Genomic DNA, 18647 nt, shown 5'->3' on the forward strand with positions numbered 1-18647 from the left:
ATACATCCATTTATCCATCCATCCATCCATCCATCCATCCATCCATCCATTCATGGATCGATCTATTCATCCATCCATCTTCCATCCATCCATCCATCCACCTATGCATCCATCCATCCATTCATCCATCCATCCATCCATATACCTATGCATCCATGCATCTATCCATCCATCCATCCGTCCATCCATCCATCCACTTATACATCCATCCATCCTTCACTTTTTACTTTTATTAAATGACTTTGCCTCTAGCTTAAAATTCAAGCTCAGTGTAACTTCTAACTTTGAAAGTTTCCTGTCATAAGAGCTAAGTTCAAGTGTGGTTCTCAATAGGCATTTATTCTATTATGAACAGTAAATCCCTGATGTTAAATTTGCAGAGTAGGATTGGTATTACCAATCTGATAGATAAGCAGGTAAATAACAGGTCCCTTTAACCCACACACACACACCCCACATACCAGCCAGGTGCAAGTATTATGGTAATAATGCAGACTAAAGTAAAACATAATTTACCATCTAAAGATCATGTTGAAATTCTGCTTGCTTTGTAATATGTTTCCTCTTTTTTTAAATTAAAATCAAGCATTGGAGAGATTCAGACTTTGTCCATGTTCTTAACACTAATCTTAACTAGCATTCTAAAAATGTTACCTCCAGGTCACTATGACTCATCTCTTGAAGACCCCTAGCAGATAGCAGGGAATATAGAAATATTTGCATCCTTCACATGAGCTGCAATGAACTCAAAGCAAATCAAAAGCAGTCTCAGAATTTTTTTTTGGCCTGAATTCCACAGAAAGATTCCTCAAAGTTAATCTTCAACATATAGGCCAACAATAACCAATACTCCTGGACCTGAATGAAATTGGCAACACACAAAAAACTCTAGTGAGCTTACAGCTTTAAGGAAAATCAAGACTTCTTCAGTGGGCTTTATTCTCATTCTTGAGCCGTTATCCAAAACAGCAAAGAAACCAGACCCTAGCCTAGATACATGATTCGTTTTAGCTCTAATGATAACAGCTGCTATATGTTGAAGGTTTGCTATAGATCAGGAATTTGATTTAAGTGCCTTATGTCTACCACGTCATTTAATTATGAATTCATTTTTATAGCACATTGACTATCATACCAATAAATCAGAGTACGTGAGATAGGTATTATTCTTCTTACTTTATAAATGATAAAACCAAGCCTTAAATTAAGTCACTTGCCCAAGGTCAAATAGTTGGTGATCTGAGAAGCAGAAATTCAAATCTTGATCTCACTTCACAGTCCTCACCTTGAATCGCTGTACTGGACAGCCAACTGTGAATTCAGTCTTTGTGGGTGATCTCAGGGTTAACTGGGCTGAAGTAATGGTTCACACCACAAAAGAAAAGGCTAAAATGGCCAAAAATGAACATGTGTCAGGCAAAGTTCTGTTTGATTTCCAGCTGTAAACACCTTTCATCCTTTCTTTTTCCTTCCTTTCTTTCTTCCTTCTCCCTTCTTTCTCTCTTCCTTCCTTCCTCTTTCTTTTTTCTTTCTTTCTCTTTCTTTCCTTTCTTTCTTCTGTCTCTTTTCCTTCCCTTCCCTTCCTATCCCTTCCCTTCCTTCCCTTCCTTCTAGAGCTGCTACTTACTAATTCAAAGACCTTCCTACCTTCCTTCCTTCCTCCCTCCCTGTCTCTCTCTCTCTCTCTCTCTCTCTCTCTCTCTCTCTCTCTCTCTTTCTTATAAAAGGAATTACTTATAAGGATCTCATATCCTGGTTTCACATACAGTCTTATGAAGAGGTTCCCACCTGAAGAAATTGGAAGGCAGATGGTAGCTTTCCTTCTTTCTTTCCAGTACTATTTTTAGTATCATGATGTCATGAAGTAAAGCAGTGGCCCCAACCCTGACTACACATTAGAATCACCAAGAAAGAATCACTCATTTTTTAAATGTCCAAGAGATTCTGATTTCATTCGTCTGTGGTAGGGCCTGGACATCAGTGTTGTTTGTAAGATCCTGAGATGACTGGAATGAAGCCAGGTTGAGAATCAGGGATATGGCCACACAGAGAGGACTCTGGGAATAGAACCAGGATGAGGTAAACTCCGATGCAGAATCCAGGTCTCCAGCCCCGCCTTGCCTTCCCCTGAGTCTCTCTCTCTCTGACTTCCTTCTGTTTGTAGACCCTGTGATGACGGCGCCTGTAGAAACCTTCCGTGGTCATGGAGGTGTCTGTGCTGTTTCCTGCACATCATGAATGAGTCACCAGCCCCTAAAGAGCATCTTAGACCAACAACACCGATGTGTTAACTAACTCAGGATGTGTCCAATTCCTTTAGCTGACTCTTTGGTCAGCTCCCAGACCACAGTCTGTTTCATTGATTACATCTTATTAGAAAGAAAAGAGATTCAGAGTACCTGCTGGTAGTCATTCGTTCTGCAGATAATACCGTAAAAACTACAAGACTAACCATCACTGTCTCATTAGCAGCAGTTCTCTCCTCCCAGGACTTGGGAGGAGACAAGGTTTCCCAGGGGAGAAAAGATGTTCCCCTCCCCTACTTACTTGAGTTGTTGAATCCTAGGGTGTGCAGAGACTAAGATGGAACCAGAGATAATGATGTTTTTGGCATGGTTAGCGCTTGCTCAGTTCTGCCGGAGGGGGCAGTTGGAGACTGGAGGTATTCTCAGTGTCCTCCCCTGTCAGGCACGTCAATAGCTCTCCCAGAGATAAACCCACTCCAGATCAGATAAGGACACTGCCTGGATGAAATAGAAAGCACTCCCAGGAGATGCGGAAGTTAGTTTGGTAATAGTCAGGTGAGGAAAGACAATAGGTCTATATTCTCATCTTAAGGTCCAGTTCAGGTCAAGTTTCTGCACCAAGCCTGGGATGTCCCATGGTTCCTGCTTCCCTCGTATTTTTTTTTTAGCTTGAACTAAGAAACCGAAGTCCACCTCTTGGTCCTAAGTTGTGTACAGACCTGGGGAGTGAGAAGGAGATACAATCTGGCCTATGTTACACAAAACACATCAAACTGGTACAATTCTTTCTTTCCCTCTTCTAGACTTTGGTGGGTAAGAAACCAGTTTAACCACAAAAAGCAGTCACTAGAGGCTTTGTCTCAGGTTCAGTTTGTGTAAACAAGATAGTCACAGAGACAAAAAAAAAATTTTTTTTTAATAGGAGAAAAAAAAAACACGGTTACATTTCTTAAGTGGGTCAAGCCTTACATAATCTAAAAATGAAATAAAGACCCAAGCTTGAGGATCACTTAGAAAATCTTTATTCAAATAACAAATTCCCAACAATAGAAGTGAAACTTAAATGACCTCATGTAACTTACTTGGAAACATAGTGGAACCAAAGAATTCATTTTTAGAAAACGGTTATTTTATGACAATAACTGTCTAGTGCCAGGCGAGCAAACTATAGCTCACCGGTCAAACGCAGCCTGCCATTTGTTTTTTGCAAATAAAGTTTCATTTCAAGACAGCCATGCCCATTCATTCACAAATTGTTTATGGCTGTTTTCAGGCTAAAATGGCAGAGTTGCAGAGTTGTGATAAAGAAATATAGGCCGGGCGTGGTTGCTCATGCCTGTAATCCCAGCACTTTGGAAGGCTGAGGCGGGCAGATCACCTGAGGTCAGGAGCTCGAGACCAGCCTGGCCCACATGACAAAACCCCGTCTCTACTAAAAATACAAAAATTAGCAGGGCGTGGTGGCAGGTAATCCCAGCTACTTGGGAGGCTGAGGCAGTAGAATCGCTTGAACCTGGGAGGTGGAGGTTGCAGTGAGCTGAGATCATGAGATCATGCCACCGCACTACAGTCTGGGCAACACAGTGAGATTCCGTCTCAAAAAAAAAAAAAAAAGAAGAAGTATGGCCGCAAAGCTCAAAATATTTACTAGCTGGACTTCTTTCAGAAAATGTTTGCCAACCCTTGATCTAGCAGATCAAATACTATAAAATACACATTTTGAAACAGCCTTTCTGGGGGAAAAAAAAAAGGTTATTTCCAACAAGTGATTATTGAGCACCTTTGTGTAAGTGTTATCCTGTGAATTTCAGGAAATAAAATGATGCATCTTTTATAATCCTGGCCTTAAGAAAATTATAGCCCAGCAGGGAAAAAAAAATCAGAAAAGAAGATAAAAAATTTTAAAGTGTTAAAGCTCGAAAAGCCACCCAAAATCTTAACTTTCTAAAAACGTGGCCCAAATCTCAATAATTATAATGATAAGAAGATTAAAAGCAAGAGAAGTTCAATAACTGGACTGAAGTCGCACAGCCAGGTAGAGAGGCAGGGACTTGAATCCCTATCTTTGTTTCTTCCTTGCATACTACACCATTTGATTTAATCATTTTATTTGTTCAACATTTACCAGGTTTTAATTTAGCATCTACAGGGGGCCCGGCACCCTTCCGTAGGATATGGAGACTGCAATAAACAAAACACACTTCCTACCCTGACAAGCTGACTGTCTCTTTCCCTTAAGCTTATAAGTGAGCATAGAAATAAATAGTTTGTGTAATGAAGATGTGGGCTGGGGGAACACAGAGCAGGTGAGGGTGATGGCAGGAGGGGAAGGTGTCCCTGATGAGGCTGCTGTTAGATAGAGCCTGGTGGGGATGGACGAGTCAGCCAAGAAGTTGCGCAGGAAGCTTTAGCGGGGAAGGCCTCCAGAAGAGAGATGCTGGGCATGTCAGGGGAGGTGCGAGGGCAAGGGCTTAGGGAAAAACATCCTATAGAGCTTCATAGGCCATCTGGAGAACTTGAAATGGAGCTACTTCGGGCATTTAAAATAGTTCCAAGGTTGGATAAAGCCCCGTCTCTTTAAACTCTTTGCCCCTGAGTGCTGTTTTGGTTGGGTCTCAAAGAGTATGTGTGTTAGTGTGTGGCGGGCACCATGGGGTCGGAGACCCCATGTGCAATCCTGGTTGACAGTAATGCCAGCTCACTATCACTGGGGCAGAACCTGCATCAGAGAAGCAGCAGCGGAAACAGCGTGCATTTAGGATCAACTTCAAGTTGATTTGGGAAGCGCATAACTACCATATTGCTGGTTCCCTGGTTACATTTTATGTTTGGGTAAACAATCAAGAGATGGCATGAAAACTGCACATCCAAGTCTTGCCTGCACAAAACAAAATGACCAATTAACATGACATGGATTAGAGGTGACTAGAGCCCAGAAGGGTGGCCGTGGGCTCCAGGATCATCAGCCTATTAAGAATAATCCTCTCTGGACAGTGGAAAGCAGTTTTTCAAACACCGACTCTAGGGCCATATGCACAGAGGGCAAAAAGGGAGCAAGGGAGCAAGTCATTTTTTTTTTTTTTGGAGATGGAGTCTCACTCTGTCGCCCAGGCTGGAGGGCAGTGGCACAATCTCGGCTCACTGCAACTTCCACCTCCCTAGTTCAAGCAATTCTCCTGCCTCAGTCTCCCGAGTAGCTGGGAGTACAGGTGCCCGCCACAATGCCTAGCTAGTTTTTTTGTATTTTAGTGAAGACTGGGTTTCACTGTGTTGCCCAGGCTGGTCTTGAACTCCTAAGCTCAGGCAATCTGCCTGCCTCGGCCTCCCGAAGTGCTAGGATTACAGGCATGACCCTCTGCGCCCAGCCGTGAGTCAGTCATTCTTAAATAATTTAGACTAAAATGTGAGATAATTCATGAAGGGTGGAAATCCCTGATTGATTTGATAGTATATTTTGCCCAGATTTATTTAGGTAGTTGCCTCAACACTTCACACTGTAACAAATTCTCTGTTGGTGGCAGAGGACCTGGAAATAAGAGGCCAAGCTCATTTGTACAAGATGAAAATTTCACCGTGCTGTCCCAGGCCTCTGCCATTCGCCAGTAGACTGGGAGTGTCCAGCAGGCTCCGTCACAGAGACTGTGGGCTCACCCTACCCACTTGTGTTTTCAACTCTAATATCCCAACCTTTGCTGAGAAATCTAGAACAAAATCAATACTCTACTGCAGAGGGAGGTGGCTTGGATGTTTTGCATTTGGAGAAACTGCAAACCTGAAAATTATCAGGAAGAAAAAGAAAAATCTTACCAAAGCACAAACCAGACACTTGGCACCCACCCTCTGTGACGCAGGGCTCCCCGGCTGGCAGGAAAACCACAGTAAAGAACTGATTATGCTGTTAGAACGCATTCCATGGGCTGTCCAGGGCTATTTTTATTTTACAATAAGGTACAATATGTTCCATGATATTCTCTATCCTGGGCATTTTTCCTTGTATTTGCATACTCATTAATCCCAGTAAATCACAGAGAATCTGTCAATAACTTGAACAAATTAACCAGATTTGGGTGTGTTTATTAACTTCAAGAGCAATGTTAATACACATGTATAATTTTTATTATAAGCAGAACACCAGTGGCTGGTTCCACCTGTTGACTACGAAAGCCCTGAATGCGAGACATGCATTTCAAGAACTGAGCTCCAGGAAGACAGCCTAAATGCCAAGGTTTTACAGACTAAATGCCAAAGTATGACGCTCATCAGCAAAAGGAATCGTATTTTTAAATCTTTTTTTTTTTTAGAGTAGTCAATTTTGAAAATACTGTTTGGTCAAGTGCTATTTGGTCAAAAAATGTACTAAATCCACGTAATAGAGCATTCCAGGAACTTTACCCATAAGAAAATAAATGTTCCTGTTTTAACTTAGACTCCATAAAAATTAAAACTGTTTTGGAAGAAGGAATGGCTTCCCTGTAACATAATGGATATTCAACAACTCAGATGCATTCTGAGAACAACTGTCCATCCAACTCTAAAAGGAAAACAGACAACTGGTGTAAAATTACTCCTAAAGCCCAGACCATGCATTAATACTTGAGCTCAAGAAAAGCTTCCTTGCTAATGCTTAACTTGTTATCTTAACCACTTTTGCTTTTTCAGAACTTCCTAGCTACTTTTTAACAATTTCCAATCAGGAAAACTGGCCAGAGTGGCTTCAGATATAGTCATTAGGCCTCTAAGGAAGGTCTAGACTTGATGAACTTTGCAAATTCCTCCTTGTTTTTATTTTTTGCAGACTTAGAAAAGTCTAGAGGTCAAGATGGGGTTAGCCACCTGCAATGCTATGGTGGGAGTCTATATTTCTTGATGGCTATTAAAAAAAACAGGAAAGCAGCAATCACTGTAATAAAATGTGCTGGTACTTGGAGAAATAAAGGTAGAAAGAGGTAGAAAGAACCCATAAATTTAAGTACAACTATCAAACTATTCATGGAGAAAAAATAGGGCATCCACTCCAAAACTAGAGGCTCTCGAAGAAGCTGCAATAAAAACAATGCTTCTATATGCAAATTTGTGCCTCATAAGAAAACGTAAATAAACCACAATTCTTGTTCTAATGTTTTAAGGTCAACTTTGCTGACAAGATCAGGAAACTTGAGCCAAACATCTGCATCAAATGATAAATTCATGGCAAAAAGGTCCTGTTTCCACTGCAGGGCAGTCACGGCAAAGCAGACATAAAAGAAACATTTTCTCCTTTACTTAAAGTTGGGATATGGGCCCAAGCCAACTTCTTCACACTAGGAGTGGTGGCACTTGTATTTTGTTTGTAGCTCAATTTTTCACTTTAAGATAAGGCTGGCAGACCCATGATTTATCGTGTCTTTGGTTTACTCCCTGGCCTGCAAAGATCTTGTGCATCTATGCCATACCTTGTTCTCTGTGTATTCTTTCTAATTAGTTTTCCTAGGGTACCAAAACTGTGGTTGAAATTAAGTGCCTTTTCTGCCTTTCCAGCTGCAATGGAATTTTTTTTTTTTTTTTTGAAGCTCATCAAGAGAATAAAGGGGAAAAATAAAAATAAATCAGGACCCCAGAAGAGGCTTCTCAGGACGCATGTGCTCAGATTCTCTGCCAAGGGAGTCCTCTAGACTGCTAGTTTTTGGGGAGATGGGGTCCCTGAGCCCAGAGCCGTAACTGGCTATTGAATTGAACATATTTTCTGACTTCGTGGCTTTGTGACCTTGGGGTGGTCAAACAGCAACCTGTGGGAACTGAGCAGTGGTCACAACCATCCAAGTTGTAAAATAAATGTCAAATCAAAGAGATTTCTGGTTGAATCCTTAGAGGTAAGTGTCAACATGCCTTCAGGGATACCTGCCTTACTGAAATATTAAACACAAAAACAGCTAGTTCTGAAGGCTTCTCCATCAGCTCCATAAACATAGATCTTTCTTCCTCCTCTAATAGCAAGCCAGCAACCACCTTCTCGATGGAAAATGGTGTTTCTGCAAGTCGCCCTTCATCATTGCCCAGATATTTACTGTCATATTTGAAAAGTATTGATAGGGCTTTAACTTCCAGATCTTCCCAAGTGACTTGCTTTTCAACTGCGGAATTATTTTCAAGCAGGGAGCAACATCTGAGTACAAAAATGTGAGAGAGAGAAAGGTAAAAGAGAGAACTGAAAGGGAGAATCATTTTTTACTATACTTTTGTTTTTCTACACCGTACTCTGAACAATAACATATTAGAAAGCACTTTTATCTAATCATTCTGACTCTTCTCCCCTCTTTTCCTTCCAGTGGGGAAAAAGACTTCCTCTTCTGAACAATCTTTCAGAGGACATTCCTCCTAGAGTTTAAAATATTACAGTCTTCAGAGCCCAGCGGATCAGCCCACAACCTGCCCTGGCTGCACGGCTTCATGGGTCACAAGGACTGGATGGACAAGTGCATGTGCCTATTGACCGCCTTCACCCAGCACATGCACCATGTCCCAGTGGCATTGCTGGAGATGGTCTGTGTCCTCTCAGTCCAGCAGCAGACCCTCAGGCAGATCGCGATCTGTGGAGACCGCCAGGCCAAGGACACCAAAGTTCTGGTGCAGTGTGTCCACCCTGTCTACATTCCTAACAAGGTGCTGATTCTGGCTGATGGGGGCCCCTCGAGCTTCCTATCCCACTGGCTGCCTTTCCTGAGTACCCTCCGATGGCTGGAAGACCAGGCCACTGCGTATGTGTGTGAGAATCAAGCCTGCTCAATGCTCATCACTGATCCCTGAGAATTATGAAAATTGCTACATCCATGACTGCCTCAACCCCCTTGGGCTGGGGCAGAAGGTGGAGCTTCCCAACTGACTAGAGACTCAGGCCCTGCAGGGCCCTGTAGAACCTGTGGCCGTCCCTGAGCACCCTGCCACCAGGTGATCTCAGCCACACTCACTGCCTCCCTTGGGCACCCACTCACCCTAGAATAAACTTAATAGTGTCCCACGGGGGTCGGCGGAAATTACAGTCTCCAGTCTAGAGGACAGAATTAGGCTGTTTTGCTTTCTATTGTCATTGTTATTGTTGTTGTTTTTAACTTGTGTGTTCCCTTTTTCTTTGCAATTATCAGAAGGACATACCATAGCGATGGATCTTTAGGATGCCCGTATTTATAGCTGAACACACTCACTGGGCTCTGCTCTGTCCCAAAGGGTAGCTCTTTTCTTCCTTCTTGTGGTTTTCCTCTTGCTCCTCCATGCTTTGGAAAAGGCCATATTACTGTAGTTCACTGGATTTGGTTATGTAACAAAAGTGAGCCAAGTGCCTCAACACCATTGATCCTGGTGGGCAGCCAAGGTCACTTTTCATCTCTGAATGGAGGTCAGCAGGAAAGATGAGATGGCTGGGCTGGCAAAGCCTGCTGCCTTCCCTCTGCTCACCTCCATCCTGCACTCCTGTGCTAATAGCCCTCCATTGTGGTCACTAAAACACCGCATTTCTCAGCCTGCTGTAAGATGCCAGGAGAAGGGTATCAAGACAGTGCAATAAAGAGTCTGACTACATTTCTGATGTCTGGCTGCATTCAAATCCCATTACTCCCTCTTCTCCTTTTGTTCCACATCCAGGAAGCTGATAAGAAAGCCCAAGTGCTCCCTCCTTTGGAATTGGTGGGAAATTTAAATCCCACAAGCCTCCACCCATGTGCAAGAGCCTTCACCCCAGTCTCATCTCTACCCACAATAAATGCCAAGCCAGTCTCTCTTCTCTGGTCTCTAAAGCTATTTTTGGATCATTATGTGAGTAATAAACCTTTCCATACTTTCTTAGTGGATGCATGTGTGGTATCATCAGTCTCAACATCTGAACCAAATTTTGGGTGAGAAGTTCGTTCTGCCTCTGGGAAATCTCTTTAGAAGAGTATGCTAATGGATATGTCATCTTTGCCCATTGCCCCTTTCCCTTCCTCCTGTTGCTGGTGGACCAAACAGCCTTCTTGTAACACAGAGCAACACGCCTGTGCCAAGGATGACTGAGTAGAAATGAAAAGGAACTGGGTCCCTGATGACATTGTGAGTTACCCTCCCACCCACAGACAGTCTGCTTCTGGACCTCCTCAGTCAGGAAGAACAAGCTGAATGTGTGCAGCCGCTTATAGTTGAAGATAGTCCCAAACATAAGGGCTTACGATTGAATAATTTTTTATGACTTCAGGAGCAGAAATCAGTATTTTTCCTGGCATGTGAACAGGCAACAAGCATAATACTAGCACCCTACCTAGGAGTAAGCCATTCTCAGTGGAGGGCCCCTGTAGCTAAGGGGCACTGGAATTTCCAGGGTTAACCTCATTTTGGGTGAAACATTAGGGGAAACAAGCCTGTATAAACTCACAGGGAGAGCCTGTTTCCATCACTGGAAAATGGTCTGAAAATCAATCTACAGTAGATTTTAGAGATAGTTTCAGAACCAAGCATCTGACTTGGGAATCCACCCATATGTGTCTATCTCCTGTTGTTAATGGGCTTAAGAAAATGAAAGTATCAGGAAGAAAGCACCTGTTTACAGAGCACCAAATCGGCCACTAGCAAAGTACTAGATATGCAGACAGAGTAGAATATAGGCTTCCTCCCCTACCCCCTGGTGGAGGGTATCAGTGCAGTAATACTCTAAAAAATCATTAAGAGAATGACATCAGGTGCCTTCTAGTAGAATTAGAATTTGATTTCATTTGTTCAAAGCTTTTGTTATATCTATATATTTTTCTATATGGATACAAGTATCAGCCAGAGCAAGTGGTGGTGAAGAAAATCATGTCAGCCAGATACAGGAAACTGAAAGCTAGACTCACCATCCCTGCCTCAATAAACCCAATGGCATTTCTCATCCTGACCTGGCAGGTAAGACAGAAAGCGGAGGGGTCGGGATGCAGAACCTCCTGAGCCTCCATATAAGCATTAGGATGAAACAATATAATAATTTTTTTTTTTTTTTTTTTGAGACGGAGTCTTGCTCCGTCGCCCAGGCTGGAGTGCAGTGGCTGGATCTCAGCTCACTGCAAGCTCCACCTCCCGGGTTTACGCCATTCTCCTGCCTCAGCCTCCCGAGTAGCTGGGACTACAGGCGCCCGCTGCCTCGCCCGGCTAGTTTTTTGTATTTTTTTTAGTAGAGACGGGGTTTCACCGTGTTAGCCAGGATGGTCTCGATCTCCTGACCTCGTGATCCACCCGCCTCGGCCTCCCAAAGTGCTGGGATTACAGGCTTGAGCCACCGCGCCCAGCCGTTATTTTTTGAAGAAATGAATGAATAAAAAGCCTATGGGCAAAAGGAAATACTACAATTGTGGAACAGAAATATTAACACAATCTAAAGCATTTATCATTGGAAAAATGACATATTCTGGAAAAAATCATCTCTAATTGAAGCTCATCAAAGATCCAAATGTTTTATGTTTATATTTCACGTAGTTGTCAGTAAAAATTGTAAACAACTTCTAGAGTGCTTTACAGACCAACAATTGTTGATATATTTAAGCAGTATTTTATAAGTAACTTTAAGTACTCAATATCTTAGTAATTTTGCTAGTCCACATTTCAAAGACAAAATTTGAAACATTCATATTATTGATAGAGTGAATGTGCAATCAAAACAAACAAACAAAAAAGCCAGGAGGACAAATTATACTCACTGAGCTCTTGCTGTGAGCTCTTGCACTCCCTACGGTAGCAATTGAGGGTATCTACACTATTTTCTTTTCTTTTTTATTTTTTTAAACTTTTATTTTTTATGTTTTTATTTTTTATTTTTTTTGAGACGGAGTCTCGCTCTGTCGCCCAGGCTGGAGTGCAGTGGCCAGATCTCGGCTCACTGCAAGCTCCGCCCCCGGGGTTTACGCCATTCTCCTGCCTCAGCCTCCCAAGTAGCTGGGACTACAGGCGCCTGCCGCCACACCCGGCTAGTTTTTTGTAGTTTTTAGTAGAGACGGGGTTTCACCGTATTAGCCAGGATGGTTTCGATCTCCTGACCTCGTGATCCGCCCGTCTTGGCCTCCCAAAGTGCTGGGATTACAGGCTTGAGCCACCACGCCCGGCCCACTATTTTCAAGGAATAATAAATAAGCTCAAATTCCATCTTAACTTTTTTTGTTTGTTTGTTTGTTTGAGATGAAATCTCGCTCTATTGCCCAGGCTGGAGTGCAGTGGCACGACCTTGGCTCACTGCAACCTCCACCTCCCAGGTTCAAGCCATTCTCTTGCCTCAGCCTCCTGAGTAGCTGGGATTACAGGCACATGCCACAATGCCCGGCTAATTTTTGTATTTTTAGTAGAGATGGGGATTCACCATGTTGGCCAGGCTGGTTTGAAACTCCTGATCTCATTTGATCCACCCACCTCGGCCTCCCAAAGTGCTGGGATTACAGGAGTGAGCCACCATGCCCGGCCCCAGCTCAACTTTTTAAACAAAATAAGAAAATTTAGTTAAATCTCAAAGAGCTTTGTGAAATGATTTTCTGACAAAGAAAAAAAGAAATGGAAAGAAACGTCTGCTTCAAGAAAGGACCCCCCAAAAAGAGTGCAACATTTCTGTGTCCAAAGACTGATTATAGCTACTCTTCTTTGAGCACACTGATTTCTTTTTTCTTGAAAGTTAAGGTCTCAGTGGAACTCCCAGTATTTCTTGATTTTAGCATGAAATACCTTATGTGGGTGTCTAGACATCACATCTGTGTTTGAGCTTGGAGAAAGTGATCTAGCAACACACCTAACCTGCCTGACAGGTATTGTCTGTACCTGAATGGCTTACTCATGAGTCACAAAACATCTCTGTTGCCAGATTTGCATTTGATTTCATTCTTAGACTTGTCTGACTCAGGATGCTGAACAAATTTTAAAATTCAAAAATATAAAACATTGTAAAAAAGCATTTGCTCATTATTCAGCTTCTGAAAAAAGATGTCTTTATGCATAAACTCGTATTTGTTGAAGTGTTTATATAAGAAAAAGGAGCTCTCTAGTAATTCTAACAGCAATATTCATGTTGGTTCTCTATAGCCACAGGAATATCAGACATTAAAGCAGTTCTGATAGTTTCAGTGCATTGCTGTCCTGTTCACAAAAGGCTCCAGAGTTGTGAAACTCTCTTTAATAACTTGGAGAGTTCCTTTAGGCTTAGCCTTGGGCAATCTTTTGAACAGATCACAAAGTTATGAAGTCTCTTAATTACCATTGTGAAATCTTCCTAGAAGGAAGTTATTTATATTGGGTATTTCTCTTTAGTCTGACAGGAACCCAGGGCTGCAGTAACTAATCATTTTTCTATATTGTGTAGAACGATTGGCCACAAGGCTGTCCACCCTTTTGGCTTCCCTGGGCCACACTGGAAGAAGAAGAATTGTCTTGGGCCACATAAAATACACTAACACTAAGAATAGCTCATGAGAAAAAAAAAACCCTCAATGTTTTAAGAAAGTTTATGAATTTGTGTTGGGCCACATTCAAAGTCATCCTGGGCTGCATGTGGTCCCCAGGCCGCAGGTTGGACAAGCTTGGTACAGACCTTTCATTCAAAATATAATCTAGGGCTTATAACAAATATAAATCTAACATATTTATCAAAAATAGCCCAAAGGAGGTGAAAGGGAGTGGAGCTGTGTTGGAGGAAGCTGACACCTGTTGGTAACCTGAATGCACGGGAAAAAAATGAAGAGACTCAGAAAGGATAAACAAGAAGATTAATGTAAGAAATTCTATAAATATGTATTTCTCTCCTTTCTTCTCTCAGCTTCTTTAAAAGACATAAAACTATATAAAGTAATAATTATAACAAGGTTTGTTACATATATAGGTAATATATATAATAACAATATTAAAAAAGAGGAAGAGAGACTAGAGCTATGTAAGAGTAAAGTGTCTATATTTTACTCACATTAAGGTAGTACACATCATTCTGATAAGTTAATATATACATTGTTCATACTATTGCCTTATGATACTTTTTATTTCTGTAAAATTAGTAATGATATTTCCTCTTTCATTCTTGATTTTAATAATTTGAGTCATCTCTCTTTTTTCTTAGTCAGTCTACACAGCCCTGGGGCAACCACTAAGAAAACAGCTAAAAAATATAGTGAAAATCACTAAAAATTAAAATATTATACTATAAACATTAATTTAATACAAAAGAAAGTAATAAAGGTAGAACAGAGAACAAAATGTGATATAAGACATACAGAAAGCAAAGAGTAAAATTATAGACATATACCCAATCATAGTAATAATTATGCAATGTGAATGGCTTAGTCAAATCAAAAGGCCTAAGTTGTTAAATTGGATAAAAAAAAACAAACAAGATTCAGCTATATATTGTCCACAGATGATAGGTTGAAAGTAAAAGAATGAAAAAAGATATGTCATGCCACTAGTAACTATAGGGAGCCAGAGTGGTTATGCTAATATCAAACAAAATCAACTTTAAGACCAGAAAATGTTAGTGGAGATATGGAAGACACATAATAATGATAAAAGGGCCAATCTATGAGAAAAATGTAATAATTATAATCATATAAATACCTAACAACAGTGTCCCAAAGTATGTAAAGCAAAAACTTATGGAATTGAAGGAAGAAACAGAAACAGACAATTCAACAATAATAGTTAGGGACTTCAAAACCTCACTTTCCACAATGTATAGAATGGGAAGAAGATTATAAAGGATATATAATTATAAACAAACAACACTATAAACAAACTAGAACTAACAAACATCTATAGACCATCCAGTCACAAACAGTAGAATATACATCTTCTTTACAAGTGCACATGGAGCTTTTTTCAGGACAGGCCGTATGCTAGGCCATAAAATAAGCCTCAGTAAAGTTAAAAGGTTTGAATAATGCAAAGTGTATTCTCCAATGACACTGGAATTGAATCATAAATTAATAATAGATGAAAATTTTTAAAATGTATAAATATTTGGAAATTAAATAATACATTCATAAATAACCAGTGATTCAAAGAAGAAGTCATATAGGAAATTCAAAAATCCTTTGAGATAAATTAAAACAAAAACACACCAAACTAAAGTGAATTGGATGCACTTAAAGCAATGTTTAGAGGAAAATGTAGAGCCATAAATATCTACTTATAAAAGAAGAAAGATCTCAAATCAATTTCCCAAACTTCGACCTTAAAACACTGGAAAAATGAGAGAAAATGAAATCTAAAGTAAGCATAAGAAAGTAATACATAAAAAATAGAGCACTAATTGATACAATAAAGATTATAAAAGTTATATCAAAACTTAATAACCAAAAGTTGATTCCTTGGCCAAACGAACACAATTGACCAAATTTCAGCTAGATTGACTAAGAAAAAAAGAGAGAAGATTCATATTATTAAAATCAAGAATTAAAGAGGGAATATTATTACTAATCTTACAGAAATAAAAAATATTATAAGGGAATAGAATGAAAGATTGTATGCCATGGACATAAATGAAATGGACAAATTTCTAAAAATACACAAACTACTACAACTGACTTGAAAGGAAATAGAAAATCTTAAAAAAGAAACCTCTAATGAATGAGTAATTTTAAAACTTCCCAGAAGAAAAGCCCAGACCCAGATAACTTCACTACTGCATTCTACCAATTATTTAAAGAATCATTATTTATTCAAATTATTACTATTCAAAAATTCTTTGAAAAAATAGAAAACAATTTCTAGCTCATTTTATGAGGTCAGTTTTACATATACACAAAAACAAAATATATCACAAGAAAACCAGACCTACATCTATTATGAATATAAAACACAAAAGTCATCAATAAAATACAAGCAAATTAAATACTGATACATATAAAAAGGATTACACACTCACTATGACAAAGTGGGATATATCTCAGAAATACAAGGCTGGTTTAATATTCAAAAAAATCGATCAATGTAATGCCCCATATCAATAGAAAGAAGAACAAAAAAACATGTGGTCATTTCAATAGACCAGAAAAAGCATGCAACAAAATCCAAAATCCATTCATGATAAAAAACTAACAAACAAAAGAAAACACGACTCAATAAACCAGGAATAGAGGAAAACTTCTTCAACTTGATGAAGGGTGTCTACAAAAACAAAACAAACAATACAAAATCTCAGCTCATATCATACTTAACGGCGAAAGACCAAATGCTTTTCCCCAAAGATCAAGTGCAGCATAAGTATGTCCACTCTCACTACTTCTATTTAACAATATTCTGGAGGTTCTAGCCTGGGAAATTGGGTAAACAAGATAAATCTTAAAAATTAAGATTGCAAAAACAAAAGGAAAAGTTCTTATATTTACATATGACATGATTTGGTAAGTAGAAAATTTAAGTAATTTACTATTAATAATTAGAATAAATTAATTTAGAAAGGTTGCATTATACAAGATCAATATACACAAATTAATTGCATTGTTATATGTTAGCAATGAAGAATCTGAAAAGAAATTAAGAAAACAATTTTATTATAACATCCAAAAAGAATAAGATACTTGGGAATAAATTTAATGAAAAATTATAAGACTTGTACAACGAACAACTATGACGTGGTAATGTAACACTTTGTACACTACAAAACGTTGTTGAAAGAAATTTAAAAAGACCAAAATAAAGGGAAAGACATTCCATGTTCGTGGATTGGAAGAATTGGTATCGTTAAAATGGCAACAACACTCATCAAATTGATCTATACATTCAATGCAATACCTACCAAAATTCCAAATGGCTATTTTGTAGAAACTGACATGGTGATTCTAGAATTTATATGAGAATTCAAAGGAACCAGAGTAGCCAAAACAATCTTGAAAAAGAACGAAATTGAAGATCTCACACTGATTTCAAAACTTATTTTGAAGCTACAATAAACAAGACAGTATGGTATTGACATAAAGATAAGCATATAGATCAACAGAATCAAATTGAAAGTCTGAAAGTAAACTAGTTCATTTCAATCAGTACTGCCAAGATAATTCACTAAGGACATTGCATTAACTTGAGATAGGTCATAAACCTAAATAGAAGAGCTAAATCTATGAAACTCTTAAGAGGAAACATGAAAGCAAACGTTGTGAACTGCTGTTACAGATGACAATAAAAATAAACAAACAAAAAAAAACTGACAAGAGAGAAAAATAGATAATTTGGACATTAGTATAACTAAACATTTTTGTGCTGCAAACAATACAATAAGGAAAGTGAAAAGAAGACAATCCACAGAATGGGAGAAAATATTTGCAAATCACATATCTGATAATGGGCTTATATCCAGACTGCATGAAGAATTTTTAAGAACTCAACAATAAAAATATAAATAGCTGAGTTTAAAAAAGGATAACGGATCTAAAAAGACATTTACCCAAAGAAGAGAAACAACTTGTCCATAAAAACATGAAAAGATGTTCAACATCTTTAGCCACTAGGGAAATGCAAATCAAAACCACAATGAGATACCACTTCAAAACCACGATGACAGTTATAACGAAAAAGACAGATAATAACATGTGTTGGCAAGGATGCAAAGAAATTGGAATGTTCATCCATGATGGGTGGTAACATTAAAAAAAAAGAAAAATTTTGGCAATTTCTCAAAATGTTAAACACAGAGTTATTATATGATCCAATCATTCTATTCTTAGCTATATACCCAAGAGATATAAAAACATACCTCCACATAAAAATTTGTGCATCAATATTCACAGTAGCACTATTCAGAATAGTCAAAAAGTGGATGCAACCCAAATGCCCATCAGCTGCTGAATTATAAACAAAATGTGGTATTGAAGCAAAAGTTAAAAAGAGGAAAAACAAATTTTTCTCCTTTAGGCAGCTCGAGATTTGCCCCACCCCACCCCCAACCCCGTGTGCTATGGGACCCTGGGAAGTTTTGTAAGTTTGCAAATTCCTGTTTTCTGTGGCTGGTTTCTGTAAGTTCCTGCTTTCCATCTGGGTGGCACAGTGAAGGACACAAGGTAAGCTTGAGCAAGCCTAGATTACAGTCACTTGGGCCACAGAGCAGGAGTCACATGACATGCTTAAACAAGCTTGAGTTACAGGCCTGTCACTGTTTGATAAGCTGTCTTTGTTACCTGCTTTCATGCCACTGCGTTTTGCTCCACTGTAAGCTTGTTTCAAACTAGCCAACCCCCTTTCAGAAGTGTGTATAAAAGTCAAGTCCTGCCTTTGTTCAGGGTTCAGCCTTTGGTTGTTAATCTGCTGGGCTTGAGTGCACTCACTAAAATCCTCCTGTTCCACTCAGTGGTCTCTCCAGTCTCCTGATTCCTGCAACATTTTGGTAAGCCAGCCAGGAGTGGAGATGAAACGTTTGCTGTCTCCTTTGCCTGTGGGTCTGGGGCCCCAAGCTGGGGGAGAACCGTGACC

The 18647-nt window shown here is 39.6% G+C and overlaps 1 protein-coding gene across 2 annotated transcripts in view; it reads right to left on the reverse strand.

The window, feature by feature from the left end:
• Nucleotides 1–18155, reverse strand: part of KCNJ15 (potassium inwardly rectifying channel subfamily J member 15) — a 75782-nt gene extending 57627 nt beyond the window's left edge. Inside the window, exon 1 of one of the 2 annotated variants that reach the window (XM_023191643.1) lies at nt 17935–18155. The gene's annotated coding sequence lies outside the window, so the exon portion shown is untranslated. The remainder of the gene's footprint in view (nt 1–17934) is intronic. The other variant, XM_023191647.2, reaches the window with a different exon arrangement.
• Between the last annotated feature and the right edge of the window lie 492 nt (nt 18156–18647).

Source organism: Piliocolobus tephrosceles, chromosome 19 (assembly GCF_002776525.5).
Source record: "Piliocolobus tephrosceles isolate RC106 chromosome 19, ASM277652v3, whole genome shotgun sequence".
Lineage (NCBI taxonomy): Eukaryota > Metazoa > Chordata > Mammalia > Primates > Cercopithecidae > Piliocolobus > Piliocolobus tephrosceles.